A 17,191-nucleotide genomic window follows, 5' to 3' on the forward strand; every position below is an offset into this window, starting at 1 on the left:
TCTCTATATATACACTGTGTGCGTTGAAATACTTCAAGAATTTTGTGAAACTGTGGAAGTCGAATATCAGAAAATACTTGGATATAGTAAAACACACTGGTTAGCTCTTTTGCCAGCTGTCAAAAGAATTTTGAAAATATACGATCCTTTGAAGTCCTACTTTCTATCATAGGATAAATGTCCTAGAATTTTAGAAGAGTTTTCTGAAAAAGAATCTTCAAAAATTTGCCTACAGTTGGAACACAATCAAGCAGCTCTTTTTCAAAATGCTATAAAACTTACGGTGACAAAATTTCAGTAATCGAAGTAGCAAATGAAGTTAATAATTTAACATTTCAATATCAAGAGCAGTTAGAAAATAATTTTCTCCCATTAATTATCCGTAATAGTATAAGCCAGCTAGAAGAACAAGGTGCAATAAATCGTGCAGATATAATGAATCACGTTAAAAAGTTCTATAGTAACTGGATAGATTACGTAGAAGACTGGATGGTACATTTCAGTGATATTGAACATTTTCATTGGGCTACATTAAAACAACAACTTAATTGGAATGATGTGCAAAAATCATTCGATTTCGATCATATTACTCAAAATTTCCCATATAGTAATATTTCAAAAAATGATCTTTTAAAATAGGTATCATTACTTTAAAAATAAATTGATAAGGAAAAGATTAAATATGGGCATCAGCAAAAATCACAAAAGAGAACAAATGGTTAGAAATATTTTATCAATTTAAACAAACCATGTTCCATACAATAATGCACTAAAAATTGTGGAATATGCGGATGCTGTCGTTACCAGGAACTAATGCTGTGACTGAATGCGTTTTTTTCTACAGTAAATAAAGTGTGGACATCAGAAAAATCGCAATTAAGTGTTGAGACATTGAAACCATTTTATGTGTGAAATATAATTTAACGAATTCTTGTGAAAAATTTCATGACCTTTTAAACAACAGCAGCAATCTACTAAAAATTCACTCAAATGAGAAATATGCCAAAGAATAAAATACTATACATAATTTTTAATGTATTATATTTGTAGATATATTACAAGACTATTTTGTGTTCTATGCAAATTATTATTGCTCCATATAGACCAAATTTTTAATCAAGAACACCCGCTCCCCCCCCCCCCCCGCCCCTGTCAATGATGTTCTACTTTACCAATGTTAAAACCTGGACACCTTATAAAAAGAGTAATACAGAACCCACAGATTGTGGGGAAATAAATCTTTAGCAGTGAGGAGAGGGAGAGAGCAGGGGAAGAGAAGAAGAGGAGATGACAACTGGACAACTGTGGCATTTTCAGGAATTCCCCATATTGATGCTCACCTGAGGAGACTTGAGTCTCAGTGCTGCAGCACTGGGAGCAGAACCTGAAATCAGTGTCTGAGTTTGAGAGGCATTCAGGTGAAAACCAGGAGAGAGATGGTCAAGTGGAGCAGATGGCATCAGATGCTGTCAAGTGTGGGTCTCTGTGGCCCTAGCAGCTGGCTTGTCAATTGGGGAAATTCCACTTGGGTAGCATGCCTTCCACCCACCACTTTTCTTTTTTTGTTTTCCACCATTTTTCTTTCAGTTCTTCTTTCTGTCTGGGCTTGTGTGTTGTTGCGATTCAAATGCAAATGTGTTTCAAATGCAAACAGAGCCATCCAAAGAGAACAGGTGTCAGCAGGGTTTCCAGCCTAAAAAGATTAAGAATGAATCCATTGCCACTCCAGGCCCTGAGCCTCACCTCTAGGCCCCTCCCTCCACGTCTCCCTCATTATCTCCAGGCCCCACCCCTTCGCATAGACACCACCCGACCCCCCCTCCCCAAGTGATGCAATTTCCTGCAGAACTCACTTCTGAGTGAGAAGGATCCGAGTGAGCATCCCACGACTTCCTACGGGTGAGTGAGTTTTTGTTTCTGTGCTGATCCCCGGCGCGGAATCGCCCGCAGGCCTGGCGTCCCCAGCTGTGTCTGGGTTCCTGCGGACTTTATAGATCCCGCACCTGGTGTTCCATTGTTCCAGATCGCCACGACCCCCTGGGACATTTCCAGTTAAACCCTTTCTGAGCTGGCTACAGGCCTCTGCCTTCGGGCCCGGGAATATTCTGGCTGAATTTCTTGCTCAGAGATCCTCCTGCACCCTCACCTCTCACTCCAGAAAGGCGTGATTGGGGGTGGGTTCTTGCCAGGGCCCGGTCCCTTCACTGTCAGGTCGCGGGCATGAGAGCATGGGGACCATAGAGTGGCCTTTACTGAAAGGAGAGGGCAGCCTTGCAGGCATCAGGTCACCCCCTTGGTGACTGAGGTCTGTATTAGAGTTTAACTTCTCAGCACCTTGTTTTCCAAAAGGGTGACAATAGCAGTGACAAACCCAAATAGCAGTGACAGCCCCAAATCTCGGCACAGATTAAGTTCTCACTTAGATTGCAGTCCCCTCAAAGAGTAAGCCTCCATTGAATGGTTTCTGCCGAGGAACAAAGGTAGTAGGTAATTGCCCTCAGGCTTGAGTGTGGATTACCTTCACCTCTACACAGGCAGCCCAGGGAGAAGCAGTCTTTCTTGGAGGTTTGTCTGCGTGTGTGTGCCCTTGATGGAGGTCACCAAACTGTAGAAAGTACTGGGAGTCTCCTAAACAGCAGCCATGTGCTACAGTCTTGCCCTGACTGCATTAGTCAGGAGGCCCTGGACCCATTTGTAAACCCTCAATCTAAGGATGGAATGTCTGTCATTGTGATGCATTCATTGGCCACCAGCCATGCTTTTGTGAGTTTCCTTTGCTCTGCCCCTCCCCCAATCCCTCTTTAGCTCCCATCTCAATTGTGAACCTGGGAAGCCATTTCCTCCTCCTTTTGGTGGCTTCCCTTATTCAGATGATCTGTTTGTGTCTTTGTGCTATATTTGTCTCATAAGATTTAATAAATGTTCTCTTTAAACTGTATTTAAAATGGGGTCTCCTTTTTACTCTGTAACAGATCTTGCTGCATGATCCTTCTTAACCATTTCTGCTTTTGGAAACTAGCTTCTGCTCCGTTTTAGACAGTAAAAGGAACTCCAATCTCAAATATAATTTAAGAAGAACATTTATTAAGTTTTAAAAGAGACAAAGAGAATACAAAGACACAGACCTGTCACTGGATGAAGGAGATCGTTAGCACAGTTTAGGGAAACATTCAAGTCGAGAATCTAATTAAGTAAGATTGCAGTGTTGTACATGAGCTGGACCAGAACAACTGAGATGTGAGATTGAAAGAAATAGAAAAGTTTATAAACAAAAAAGAAGAAGAATCAGCGCAAGGACCAGCAGCCTGAAAGGGGAAAAAAAAAAAAAAAAGCTTGGCTGGATGGTTCCCTCCTGCTTACAGACTTGGGTTTTTATAAGGTTTCATTAATCTGCTGAGCTGTACAGAAGCAGAACTTGCTGTTAAGCAGCGCAGCTGATCAAGCTGGTACAGAAGCAGACTTTGCAGTTGCACAATTTCTTGGTCCAGGATAGTTTTTTGCTGATTTTAAGAACAAGGGGCTATTTTTTTTTTTTTTAGAATGCTGTAAGGCCTGTGGTTGCATTTTAGGACTGGGGCAGAATGTTTGCTTAGTATAAATGGCTTTACTTACGCTAACTATTACAGCAGCAGAGGAAACTGTCGCAAGTTTATGATTGGTGGAACTTCAGTACAGTATTGTTATAAATGGGACTACAAAAGCAGGGACAGGACCATAACTGAGCCACCTTCGTTGCCAGATAGAGGATTTTACAAGATTGCTCCAGGGCCATCTGACCCAGGCAGTCAGGGCTCAACTGATAAGCCATGGCTCCTGACTCTAGGACCCCCTGGACTGGCTGGAGATTGGTGAAAGGTATCAACTTTCCAAGTTCCTCTGCTCCTGGGAAAATTTAATCTATATGCTTGCTTAAGGATCAGAAATAATTCAGTGGAGGCTTAAGCTGCACAGCCATCTATATCCCTTTCCTCACTGGAGTGCTAAGACTTTACTCTCTACTACAGCTCCTGAGATTGGTCTCTGTGATGCTATACCTTTCCACTTGGAGTGTGAAGAGCCCCACATGGGGATGTTTCCCCTAATAAACCTCCACTCAGAGATTAGTTGTGTGAATGGCTCATCTCTATCAATGCTTTCCACCACCCCCTTTATCATCCCTTTTGACTCTTAGAGCAATGCTGGCCCAGATTTAGTGTCCACTCATTTTATCAACAGGGAATTTTGCTTTCCTTTTACATCTTTTGATTTGCAGAATCCAGAAATTATTTAGTTTAGGTCCTTTTTTGTATTAATCTGGAGAAATAATAGGCTTCAGTGTCTTGGTTTTGAAAATCCACAGGGTAGTACTTCTCTGTCCTATAGGGTCACTATGAGTCAGAATTGGTATATTTTCGTAGTATATGCTCTCAAGGTCAGCACGTTTTTGTTAATTTGCTAAATTTAGCTTCTATATTTTCCAACTTATGCTTAATTGAGTTGGTCCTCAATTCCCCCAACCCCTTCTCCTCACAAGACTGAGTTTGAAATCATCAGTGGTGGGCCATACATCCACATCCTAACAGCTGCATACTTTGACTGAAGGACATTAAGTCTCATTTGCTAACTTGCTGACACTCTCCTCTCTATTTTTTTATTGCTTAAGCTTGCTATTTCTGCATTGGTCCCCAGACCCACCAGATTCAAAATTTTGGTGGGCTGCTGCCCATGCCCATATTGGATACCAGCAGGAAGTTCCCTAGCTGGTCCATCCCCCTAGTCAGTGTGTACAGCTGTGATTGGAGCCGAAAGTGTTCCCACCCACTCAGGGTGTGTTGCTTTATAAACCAGAATCCGAGTGGTGCTTGGGGCCCAGATGTATTGAGAGCTAGCTGTTGCCTGTTTCTTGGCAGCTGCCTCCAGTAAAGCTTTTCATTTGATGCTTTTCGATGTGGCCCTCATTGGTCTCGAGGCCCGGATATAACAGTTTCTTGGAACCAAATTCAAAGTAGGTAAATACTTTTTATCCTTTTGATTGGTTTCATATGTTAACTGTTTCACCTTCAATTTGTTTGAATTTACTGTGCAAGAACTGTGTCCTACTAATAGCTCCTCATTTTAAAAAATTGTGTCATAACTATTCCTAATAGAAGGCAAGATCCAGACATATAACTCATATACAGTAGATATGATCGTATTTAAAATAAGCTACCATTTTCTCTGTGCCCCACTGCATGGTAATGCTTGAATGTTGTAGCCTTTTAGCCAAGTGGTCTTGATAAGAAGCTTATTTTATTCACTGTGACCAGATTGCCATCTCATGGGCCAAAACTGCTTTCATTTCATGTAGCTGCTAATCATTTAACCACTGGATCAGTAGGACTTCTTCACTGACTAATTTAGATATGCCAAGTTCTCACCAGGCTTACATGTTTCTTATTATAGACATGGTGATTCTTAATGAGTATTGTTTTAGTTATTTAATTATATTTTCAACATAATGCCAATGTGCATACATAGACTTGAATATGCTATCATGTTTAATTTTCCCTTTGGTTTGGTACCTTGGAGCTAATTCCATCTTGTGGAAAATTCATGTGTTATAAAGCAGAAAAGTTCCATAGTGTTTCCAGAGTGTCACATTTGTGGAAGCAGATCTCCAGTCCTGTCTTCTTCCACAGTAATGCAGACTGTTTAACCCGTCAATCCTCAGTTGAACAGTGCAGTGCAAGCTGTTTGTAGAACCCTTCATTGTTTCTGAGCCCCAAAACTAACTCACTGCCACAAAGTCAATTCTGACTCACAGTGTTCCACTATAGGTGTCTGAGATTCAAAATCTATACCGGAGTAGACAGTCTCGTTTCCTCTTACAGAGCTGCTGGTTGCCTTGAAGTGCCAGCTTGAAGGTAGCAAATGAAGCCAGAATTCTCTATCTCTCGAAATGAAGCAAACCAAGCAGATGCCATCAAATCCACACCAACTCCTGGAGGCTCCATGTGTGTCATTGCACCGGGATGTTGCAGAGGGGTTTCAGTGACAGGTTTCTCAAAGTGCATCACCCAGTCTTTCTTCCCTGGAGACTGAGTAGAAACAAACGTCCAATCTTTCCATGAACACCTATCCATGTTAACCATTTGTAATGCTCAGGGACATAAAAAACTAAACAAGGCACACATGCTTGCTTGTACACACACTTTGAAAAGTCAGTACTGTGGTTGCTTTTTCTTTCTTTTCAAAATAATTTTATTGAGGGCTTGTACAGCTCTTACCACAATTCATACATACATTCATTGTGTCAAGAACATTTGTACATATGATGACATTATTGTTTTCAAAACATTTTTTTCTACTTGAGGCCTTGGTATCAGCTCTTCATTTTTTACCCTCCTCCCCTCATGAACCATTAATGATTTGTACATTATCATTATTTTTTCATGTGTTACACTTACCAGTGTCTCCCTTCACCCACTTTAGTGTTGTCTGTCCCCCTGGGAGGAGGTTACATGTAAATCGTTGTGATCAGTTCCAAGGCTGAGTTTTTTAACTAACATGAGAAACTACACACTTGAATCTGTCAAGTTTCAAGACTCAGAAAAATAAAGTCCTTCTGTTAATTTCCAGCTCTCACAAGTTTCTATGTGAATTGTACAGATATACTGTAACCTAAATGGACTCTACAGTAACTTGAGAATGAAATTAATATCAACTTTAATAGATCTTGAAGTGAGATGCTATATGTAAAATGCTTAATACTCTGAGTTTTCATGGAAGATCAAAAGGCATCCCAAAGATTTATTACATTATTCTGTTTAGCATAAAATATTAGGAACAGATATGCAGTGAATTCAAAAAGTTCATGGATAAATTCCATAACCTTTACCATGGAAGGGTCATGACCTTTTTGAAGGCCTTTTGTGCATTCGTGGCATAAAGGATTGGCTACCAGTAAGCTCCTTGTATTTTTCACTCAGGTTGCGGGCTGTGTAGAAACTATCATATTAAATGGAAAAATTAAGGATGTATGAGGTTGGGCTGAGCATGAAGGCTGGAAATCAACTCACTGTCGTCTAGTTGATTCCTACTCAGCAGCTGTTGAGAGCTAGGGTGAAAATTGCCCGTGTGTGTCCAAGGTTAGCGCTCTTCGTGGAGGTAGAACATCTCCTCTTCCTGCAACAGGGATGCACAAGTGAGCAGACATGTGAATCTCCTGTGTAACATGCCTGCATGTTTGTGTCATCTGGGCATGCAACAGCGTTCTTTGGGACTGATAAAGGCACAACACATTTGCCACTTTGCTCTGAGCCTCAACCCAAAGGTGCTCAGTTCCAGCTCCATAGATTAGCAAACCCAGCTTTAAATGCCCAGAGACACCCACTCCACCAGTGGATTCCAGCTTATAGTGACCCTGAAGGACAAGGTAGAATTACTGACCTTGCAGTTAGCAGCTCACCACAGTTTCCATCAGGGATAATCTAGTGAATAAAAATGTAAATTCCAAGATGAGTTAATCAAAATTTAGCTATAAAAACCCTCTGAAATAAAGTTTTATGAAAATTGGGAGTTTTCAGGTGTTATATTATTTCTTTTATAGTATACTATTTTTAGCACTTTTATTGTCAACTATGTGATAAACAAGAGGTCCATAAACTATCCATTCTTCATTTATAGGAAATGAAATCCCTGCTAATACATAGAAACCATTAGGGTTTTTTTGTCCTTCCAGTGTTCTACTGTGATCACATTTCTTACCTGCTTGGAGATTATGATTATATGCCTTTGAGAAGTTTTTATTGCAGTACATTATTATTATTATTATTGCTCTTATAATATGTTTCAATCTGTGTTAGTGCTGGTGGACTAGAGAAACAAATTCATAGACATTCATGTGTATAAGAAAGGTTTATATACAAAAGCAATTGAATATTGAGAAAACAGTCCCAGCCCCAGTCCAGATCAAGTCCATATGTCTGACATTAGTCCATATTGCCCAATTCCAATTTATAAAGTCTTCTTCAGACTCACAAAACACATGGAATGACACCGAATGCAGAAAGATCATAGGCCAATGGGTAGGAAGTCTTGTCGATCCCGTGGCACTGTAAGCATCTCAGTGCTGACAAGGGGTCTCCACGTGATTCTCCAGCTCAGGGCACTAGCTTAGTTCCATGAGTCTTCTCAGCTGCAATGTCTCCCAGGGAGTGAGCAGTGAGAGAGTGTTTCCACCTTAAAGGAGGAATACCAGGGCTCCCAGAATCAGGAGAAGGCCATGCCCACACAGAGGCCTCATTGACCTGATTGATGGGCTAGGCTCCACCCCTTCACCATTAATCTTCTCAAATTGATAACAGATTCTATAACTACCACACATTCTGAGGTTTTTGTTTGCTTGTTTGTTTTTACCATTTGACTATTTATTTTGGTTTTTCAGTCATAATTTAGACAGCAGTGTGTTTTGTCACTCAACATTTTCTACACAAATTGTTCAGTGACATTGGCTACATTCTTCATCATTTGTAAAACATTCTCAGCATTTCTGTTCTTATTGTTCTCTTTTAGTTAATCTAGTTTCCCTGCTCCCTTTCATCCTCACCTCTACTTAAAAATAATTGTCCTTTGGTCTCATAGAATTAACTTTTTTAGTGGAGGAAAGTACTCACAGGCACTCTTAAAGTACTCTCTTATGAGCCAATCCATTATTTAGCTAAAAGGTGACTGCAGAGGCTAGTTTGGGTTCAAGGTTTAAAGAGTGTCTTAAATGATTTTTTTAAAAAGTGTCTCAACTCATTGTTTGTTGGTTTGTTTACTTGTTTTTCTTTTTCAGGAATTTGAGATACTATTGGACATTTTACTCCCATTCTGTCCAGAACTTAATTAGAATGATCTGTCATGGTAACCTGCACAATCCCATCTAGTTCTGGTTTCAGGGTAGATAAAACCAGACTCGATAATGTAGACTAGATTCTTCATTGAATCTTTGACTTCTATCTTTCACTTTAATGCCAGTTGAGTAAAGACCAATAATTTATCTCAGATGGCCACTCACAGCTGATAAGATCCCAGACATGACTCTCCAAAGTAGAATGTAGAATATTACACTTTTGGATGATTGACATATATATATATATATATATATATATATATATATATATATATATATATTCAGAAAGCCAGTCTTTGAATTTCAAAAAAGCTGTGCCACACATTTCTACCGGGTGCCGATGGTCACCTGCCATACTCGCACGAGGTTATCTGTGTAACCTGCAAACAGAGTCTGGCCATCAGCAGACCAGGTCAGAGAGGTGCACTGGGGTGGTTTGGCCTTGCTGCTGGTGCTGATCACTTCTTGCTTCAGCTCATCAACAATGATCTTGCCCTCCAAGTCCCAGATCTTGATGCTGGGGTCAGTGGCAGCACAGAGCCAGTAGCGGTTGGGACTGAAGCACAGGGCATTGATAATGTCTCCTCCATCGAGGGTATAAAGGTGCTTGCCTTCATTGAGATCCCACAGCATGGCCTGGCCATCCTTGCCTCCAGAAGCACAGAGGGATCCATCCGGAGAGACTGTCACAGTGTTCAGGTAGCCTGTGTGGCCGATGTGGTTCGTTTTCAGTTTGCAATTAGCCAAGTTCCACACCTTGACCAACTTGTCCCAGCCACAGGAGACGATGATGGGGTTGCTGCTGTTGGGCGAAAAGCGCACACGGGACACCCATTCAGAGTGGCTCTCGTCCTATACGGTGCACTTGCAAACGCCGAGTATTCCACAGCTTGATGGTCTTATCTCGGGAGCCTGAGACAATCTGCCGGTTGTCAGAGGAGAGGGCCGCACTCAGCACGTCCTTGGTATGGCCAACATGGCGGCGTGTGGTGGTGCCCGTTGTAAGATCCCAGAGACGTAGTGTTCCATCCCAGGAGCCTGAGAGCGCAAACTGGCCATCAGAAGAGATGACCACGCAGAGCACGTTGGGGAATGCCATAGTTGCTCTCATCCCTCGTGAGCTTCTACATGATGATGGTCTTATCTCGCGAAGCAGACAGAATCATGGCGGGGAACTGTGGCGTGGTAGCGATCTGCGTTACCCAGCCGTTGTGGCCCTTGAGGGTGCCACGAAGGGTCATTTGCTCAGTCAGGGTGGCAGCGGGTGCGGGGGTCGCAGCAGTGACATGGATGGCACCGGATAGCTCCGACACCAGCTCCTGCTGCTGTTCAGCGTGGAAAAAAAAGCTTGGATGATATTAAGACAAGTAATCTAGCTATCCCGTGAGACTATTTTATGTCCAAGAAATATTCATAACTGTGACACCCATGTCTTAATCCATAAACTGTGTAGTTTAGTTTTGCCTCTTTTGAGCTTTCTGTATATTCCATGATAAACTGTGTCTGGGTTCTCATTGATTTATTTTCTTCAGAATGCTTTTGAGTTTTTCACATGTTGGTTGTTTTGTCTTTGGTCTATCAGTGTTGACTCATACACAAGTTTCCAATGTGTGATTGGCCCAGGCTATACCTACCTATTGTAGCGCTTTAAGGATTCAAGTGGTTCAAATGTAATTTTACTCTTGTGAATGTTACTGCCCTTATTCTCGTCATTCCCTTTCTGAACTTCTGTTGCTCTCTGGAAAGCACTTTCTGGTGAGAGGAAATTGTTGAGTTGAACATCATATCCAAGTTAAAATTTACTAAAAGAGCCGAAGTATTTAATATATTTTCCTGCCCAAAATGTGCATGTATAGTTATTCCATTTGCTTATCTGATGAAGTACTTTGAGGGCTTGTGATCCACGTGTACAGTGATTTCTTAGTTTGATTTTGTACTTCAAATCTCTTAAAACTACTACCGAGAAGACTTCTCATATTTTTGCACACTTAGTTTATTTTTCTCTGACAACTTACAGCAGATTTATAAACTTTGTAAAATTGCCTCAGGATATTTGTATCTTCTTTTTTATTTTTAAATTGTCTTATTTGGGGCTTGTACGACTCTTATCACAATCATATACATGCATCCATTGCATATCTTACTCTTTTTTGTTGCCTTCTGGTAAATTGTTTTGAATGTTAATACAGATGAATTTTTCAGTCTATCCTCTTATGTTTTCATCTTAGTTTTTCTCTGTCCTGCTGTCATTATTTTTTAAATTCCAAAATAGTATAGTTTTACATGATCATAATTATGTTAATCTATTTGGAGTTTATTTTTGCATAGGAATAGACTCTCCAAATTAGATAATAATTTGATAAATATCAGTCATTTTGCCTACCACTTAATTCCATATGGTGACTGTATGTGGTTCCAGAGTAAAACTATACACTGTAAGGTATAGTTGGAGTTGGTTGCCATATCGTTCTTCTAAGGTACTTCTGTGTTGTCTTCATCCTCCAATCTTTTGTTTGGTAACTGAGCACTCAGCTGTTGGTGAGTTGGTACTACTCAGGAACTTCCATTTAGGGACCCACACCTTAAAGTGTGAGTACTTGCTGTCAGAGCCTGATGTGTCATGAATTAGCTTCCCTTACAAATTGGTAGGCCTTTTCTAGGGTTGCTTATCTTTCTCTGTTGGCCTTTCATGTGTTCCTGTATTGATACTTGATTGGGTAATGTGTATAATATATGAACAAAGGAGCCCTTTTGTCCAGTGGGTTACACATTGAGCTGCAAATGTGCAGGAGAAGATGAGTCTGCCTGCTCCAGTAAAGATACACTGGCTTGGGACTCCTATAGGAAGCTCTACTCTGATAGCTATGCCGTGAGTTGTACTAGACGTGATGGCAGGGAGTTATGTGTGGACCAATCCAGGCCTTATTCTTTACCATTTATTGTTATTTAGGCTAAATGCAATTAAATCCACATTTTTGTGGACTCTTGTGAAGTGCAAGAAATTTTTGTGTGTGACAGTTTTGGAAACTAATCAGTTTGTGGAGGACAGTTGCTTTGGAACATGCTACCTTTTTATTGACTTCAGTCTTTTTGTATTCATTTCTTCATTGAAGTCTCAATCATACCTTTCTGACACCATTCATCCTTATTAATATTTATCTGATCATCCTGAGATTTGACTATCCTTAAAACATGAAATATACTCTTTCCTGATCCCCTGTGGTCAGATATTGTCCCCTCCTGGAACAAACTCTTTTTGGCTATTCCCTTAGTTAATTCCATCACATCCTTCAAATCACTGTTTTCAATGAATTCAATTAATTAGACGACTAATGGCACAAGATGAAAACCACCACTAGACAAAAGGATCCTATAGGCAGATACACAGCATGATAACACAGTAGAAATCAGGTGAGAGAATACCTATGTGTGCCTCCCCTCATTTTTAGGACAGTTGTTTATTCTGGGTGCTAAGTAGACCAATTAACTAGAGTCATTGAAAAGAAAGCCTTTCTTGTTGTTAGCTGCCATCTAGTTTTCTCCAATTCATAGCAATACTATGCACCCATGGTGATGTAGTGTGTTATGCATTTGGTTGCTAACCACAGGTTCAGAAATCCAAACCCCTAACTGCTCTGCAGTAGAAAGATGAGGCTTCCTACTCCCTTAAGGAGCTGCTGTTTCAGAAACAAACAGGGGCTGTTCTACAGTGTATATGGGATGCTATATGCCAGAATTGGCTCAGTGACTGATTATTTTTTTAATGTACAACAGAACAAAACCATGCACTGTGATCTCAGTACTCTGAATTCAATATGGTCAGCATTTTCCTTTGGGACTGGAATGGTGGCTTTGGGCTCTTCACATATTGATCATAAACTTGAAAGTCCTCATTTGCATTTCTTGTAACTATTCCCTTTTTGGTTTACTTTGTTGCTAGTGCTTCTTCATGATCCATTTATTTTTCCAGTGTGGGAATTTTCATGTAAACTAATTGCTAATGAGCTTTTCATTTGGTGAGTGACAATGGAGCTTTATTTTGCCCTTATGTTGAGAATGGAAGTCTGAGCAACTGAAACCTAAATGTGTTTTTGTTGTTGTTGTTGTTGTTTACTATAATCTTTCTTTTAAACATTTTATTAGGGGCTCATACAACTCTTATCACAATCCATACATATACATACAGCAACTGTATAAAGCACATCTGTACATTCTTTGCCCTAATCATTTTTGAAGCATTTGCTCTCCACTTAAGCCCTTTGCATCAGGTTCTCTTTTTTTAAATGTGCATTTTTAAACGCATCACAGAACCCTTCTATGTTGTTAGAATTTTTTTTAATCAAGCCAGGGTTCATGGTCTAGTGTGTCTTAAAGTGAATGATCGTTGTGTTAATCCGTACACAAGCTCCCTAATATAAATATGCATGTGTTACTGCTTAAGCTCCATCTCTGTTGCATTTCTCATACAATTGATAACCATTTAACATTGTGGTTTTGTTCTTGTTCATTGCTGTGGAGTCATTTTCAACTCATAGTCACCTCATGTGTCCAGGGTAGAACTCCATTGGTTCTGGAATGGTGTGCCCTCTCAGAACAGATTGGTCTTGTTTTGTTTTGATGTGTTCAATGCTGTGTCTGTTTTGCCTGGGTGTTAATATTACCTCAATCAACCTAATAATGCAAGAGCCAGATAAATGGGCCTGAGGTAAGCAGTATTATCTGAGATTCATGGATTTTCCAGGGAAATGAGTTCTAGTTGTCTGAATTGAATAGGCTGTTTTCTTTGTTTCCTCTTTGTACTACACAGAAGACCTCTAGATCATCTCTGTAATCGTAATTTATGACTGACAGAATAACCAACTATAGGCATATGAACAGAAATGTAGTTGCCAGGAATTTAATTGTAGACACATGGGCCTGCATGCTGACCCAGTTCAACAAGTTACCATTTGAGCAATACTGAAATTGTGATTAATGTTGGTGACTTTCTTCACCTGTTTCAATTGGAAGCAACATCTGCTTAAAAGAGACAAGAGGACTAAAAGCTAGTGTGGCAAAATCTTTTTTGGAAATTGCTTCAAATTTGTAGTGGCTGAATAAGTGCAATGTTTTATCATGAACTGTTGTGTGGAAGAGACCCTATTGATTCATTGGTTTAATTGATTGGTTGCTGACCATACCCTCTGTGGTTCAAGCATACCAGCCACATCAAAGGAGGATGATGAGACTGTTTGCACCCATGCAGATCTTCATTCTTGGAAACACTAATGAGCAGTTTCACTCATTGTTACATGGTCAAAATGAGTTAGAATTGACAGCACTACATTTGGGATTTTTTTTCATCGTAAAGGAATGGAATTTAGACTTGTGGAGACTTTAAAATATGTCACCTGATGCATTGCTGTGTACGAAATTCTTGAAAGACTTATTGGATCTATATCTACATTACACTGTCACAGCAGAATTGTAGAGTGACCATGGCAGCTCGTGTCACTGTATGATATATTCAGTTGGCTATGCTGTGAACTGTTAGCATCAGAGTACAGCCTTTTCTATGTTGTTGTTAGGTGTCATCATGTCCATTCTAGCTCATAAAACCTTTTATATAACAGAAGGAACACTGCCCTATCCTGCACCATCCTCACAAATGTTCCCATGTGTGAACCCATTGTTACAGCCCCTGTGCGAATCCATTTTGTCAAAGGCCTTTCTCTTCTTTGCCTCTCTCTCCCTTACTAAGCATGATATCCTTCTCCAGGGACCTTTCTGTCCTGAAAAAATGTGGGAACAAATGTATGACAAGTCATAGAGTTCAGTCCCACAACTGAGAGTCCCACATCATGTTCAACTAATTGCCTTCCATGTCTGCAAATGTGAAAAAATCTTGGAGTGGACCATCTCAAAGCCTGGTGTATAAGTCCTAGGATCCTTGCACAGTTTAACAGTACTATGCATTTAAGTTCAGTCAACTTCTAAGAAAACTGGAATCTAACTACAGTTTCTCAATCAGAAAACAGAAGGGCATGCTATTGTGATACTTTCATTCCCTGCTTTTTTTTTTCAGTATGTAACCTTAGTGTGTATTCATGTGAGTATCCAGGTACTTTTTGAAGGGAGCGGTCTATAATAATTGCATTACTGTAGCTTTGTGTCTCAGAGTGGAAAACTTTTGATGATATCTGTATTCTATTGTTACCTATCTTTCACTTTGCTGTTTCTCTTTTCAATACCATGGCCTGTCTCCATGAAGCTACAAAATACTCAAGAGTGCAACCATACAGTGACTGAAATGTAGGTGTGTAACAGAAACACTACAGACATTTTCATAATTCCCTCAATTAATCATCTCTTTCATGAGGTAATGTGTCACCTTTTAGTCACCTAGAATTCTTCAAGAGGATGTCATAAATCCAGGGCCTTGAGTTGCTACTTTGTTAGTTCATACCAGAAGTTCTCCAATGGCTAATGAGAAGCTAAAAGGAAAAAGAGAAATTCTGCAGTGTTTCCTAGTTGTTGTTGTTATTGTTTTAATCATTTTATTGGGGGCTCATACAACTCTTATCATAATCCATACATATATCCATTGTGTCAAGCACATCTGTACATTTGTTGCCATCATCATTCTCAAAACATTTGCTTTCCCCTTGAGACCCAATATCAGCTCCTCATTTCCCCCTACCCTTCCCACTCTCCCCTCCCTCATAAACCCTCCATGATTCAAAAATTATTATTATTTTGTCATATCTTACACTGTCTAACTTCTCCCTTCACCCACTTTTCTGTTGTCCATCCCCCAGGGAGGAGGTTATGTGTAGATCGTTGTAATCGTTTCCCCCTTTCTACACCTTTCCTCTACCTCTAGGTATCACCACTCTCACCACTGGTCCTGAAGGGGTCATCTGTCTGGGATTCCTTGTGTTTCTAGTTGCTATCTGTACCAATGTACATACTCTGGTCTAGCCAGATTTGTAGGGTAGAATTGGGATCATGATAGTGGGAGGAGGAAGCACTTTAAGAACTAGAGGAAAGTTCTATGTTTCATCGTTGCTACCCTGCACCCTTACTGGCTCGTCTCCTCCCTGCTACCCTTCAGTAAGGGGGTGTACAGTTGCTTACCAATGGGCTTTGGGTCTCCAGTCTGCACTCACCCTCATTTACAATGATATGATTTTTTGTTCTGATGATGCCTGATACCTGATCCCTACAACACCTCAGAAGCATCAAAGCCCACATGGAAGAAGCACACCAGCCTTTGTGGTCACAAGGTGTAGAAGGGACCAGGTATCAGACATCAAAGAAAAAAATATCATATAAATGGGTGCCCACCTTCCTGATATGATCACTGAATACAAATGTGTGCATAAGCAAACGTGGTGAAGAAAACTGATTGTGCCCGGCTATCAAAAGATATAGCATTTGGGGTTTTAAAGGCTTGAAGATAAACAAGCAGCCATCTAGTTCAGAAGCAACAACGCCCACATGGAAGAAGCACAGCAGCCTCATTGTTACCTTGCTTTCACTGTTTCATATTTTGATAAATATTCTGGTTGGTCCTGTGCAAGGAGGTGAATTTCTCCCCTCCAATGAAAGAGATGATTCGAATGTGGAATCGGGGTTTTAGTTTTGATCATTTGTCTGGCTTATGTTATGTGTTCTGACTGTTCTCTATTCTGAACCATAAATATAGAAAGGAGCGAGATTACAGTTTGTCCCAGACAAACTGCAGAGATAAGCTTATTGTGCTAGAAGAATGCAGTACTTGAGATAGCGTGTAATTAGTGAGTGAGTCTAGTGAGTGAAGGGATGAGCTAAACCCTGATGGAAATCCTTAGTAGAATACAGACCCATGTGTCTAATCCCCATGTGAAGTCTCAATTTCCCAGGATGGCCATCTTCCCTGCTTTCCTATTGGAGTGCATGGAACCTTGCTGAACCAGAATATATGGGATGTTATAGGACACTGGATGTTTGAGAGGTGGTTGTGGACTTCTTGGAAGAATGGGCATTGCTCGTCCTTTCTTAGAGGAAACTCTATAGTCATGTGATGATGCAAATTTTTAACAATCTGGCCTCAGTAGGTATGAATATTTTTATTAAACAGAAATAAGTCATTCTCATCAGTGCTACTCCAATATTTTGGGCTCAGTAATGGGAATACTTTCTTAAATAATCAAGTGGAATTTTCTCTCAGGGGCATGCATGTCATGCCTTCCCCGTGAATATAAAGCTCTTAGTATCACACTAACTTTTTATATCAAGTGTGACTACAAGTCTACTAAGTTTCCTTACATGTTTTAAATGTGTTGACCTTCTTTAGTTCAGAGAGAATATGTGTGC

At 40.3% G+C, this 17,191-nt stretch overlaps 1 pseudogene; it reads right to left on the minus strand.

Moving 5' to 3' along the window:
- Positions 1 to 9,149: 9,149 nt before the first annotated feature.
- LOC142427577 (small ribosomal subunit protein RACK1-like) lies at positions 9,150 to 11,997 on the minus strand (annotated as a pseudogene).
- Between the last annotated feature and the right edge of the window lie 5,194 nt (positions 11,998 to 17,191).

The sequence above is a fragment of the Tenrec ecaudatus genome, chromosome 15 (assembly GCF_050624435.1).
Source record: "Tenrec ecaudatus isolate mTenEca1 chromosome 15, mTenEca1.hap1, whole genome shotgun sequence".
Classification (NCBI taxonomy): domain Eukaryota; kingdom Metazoa; phylum Chordata; class Mammalia; order Afrosoricida; family Tenrecidae; genus Tenrec; species Tenrec ecaudatus.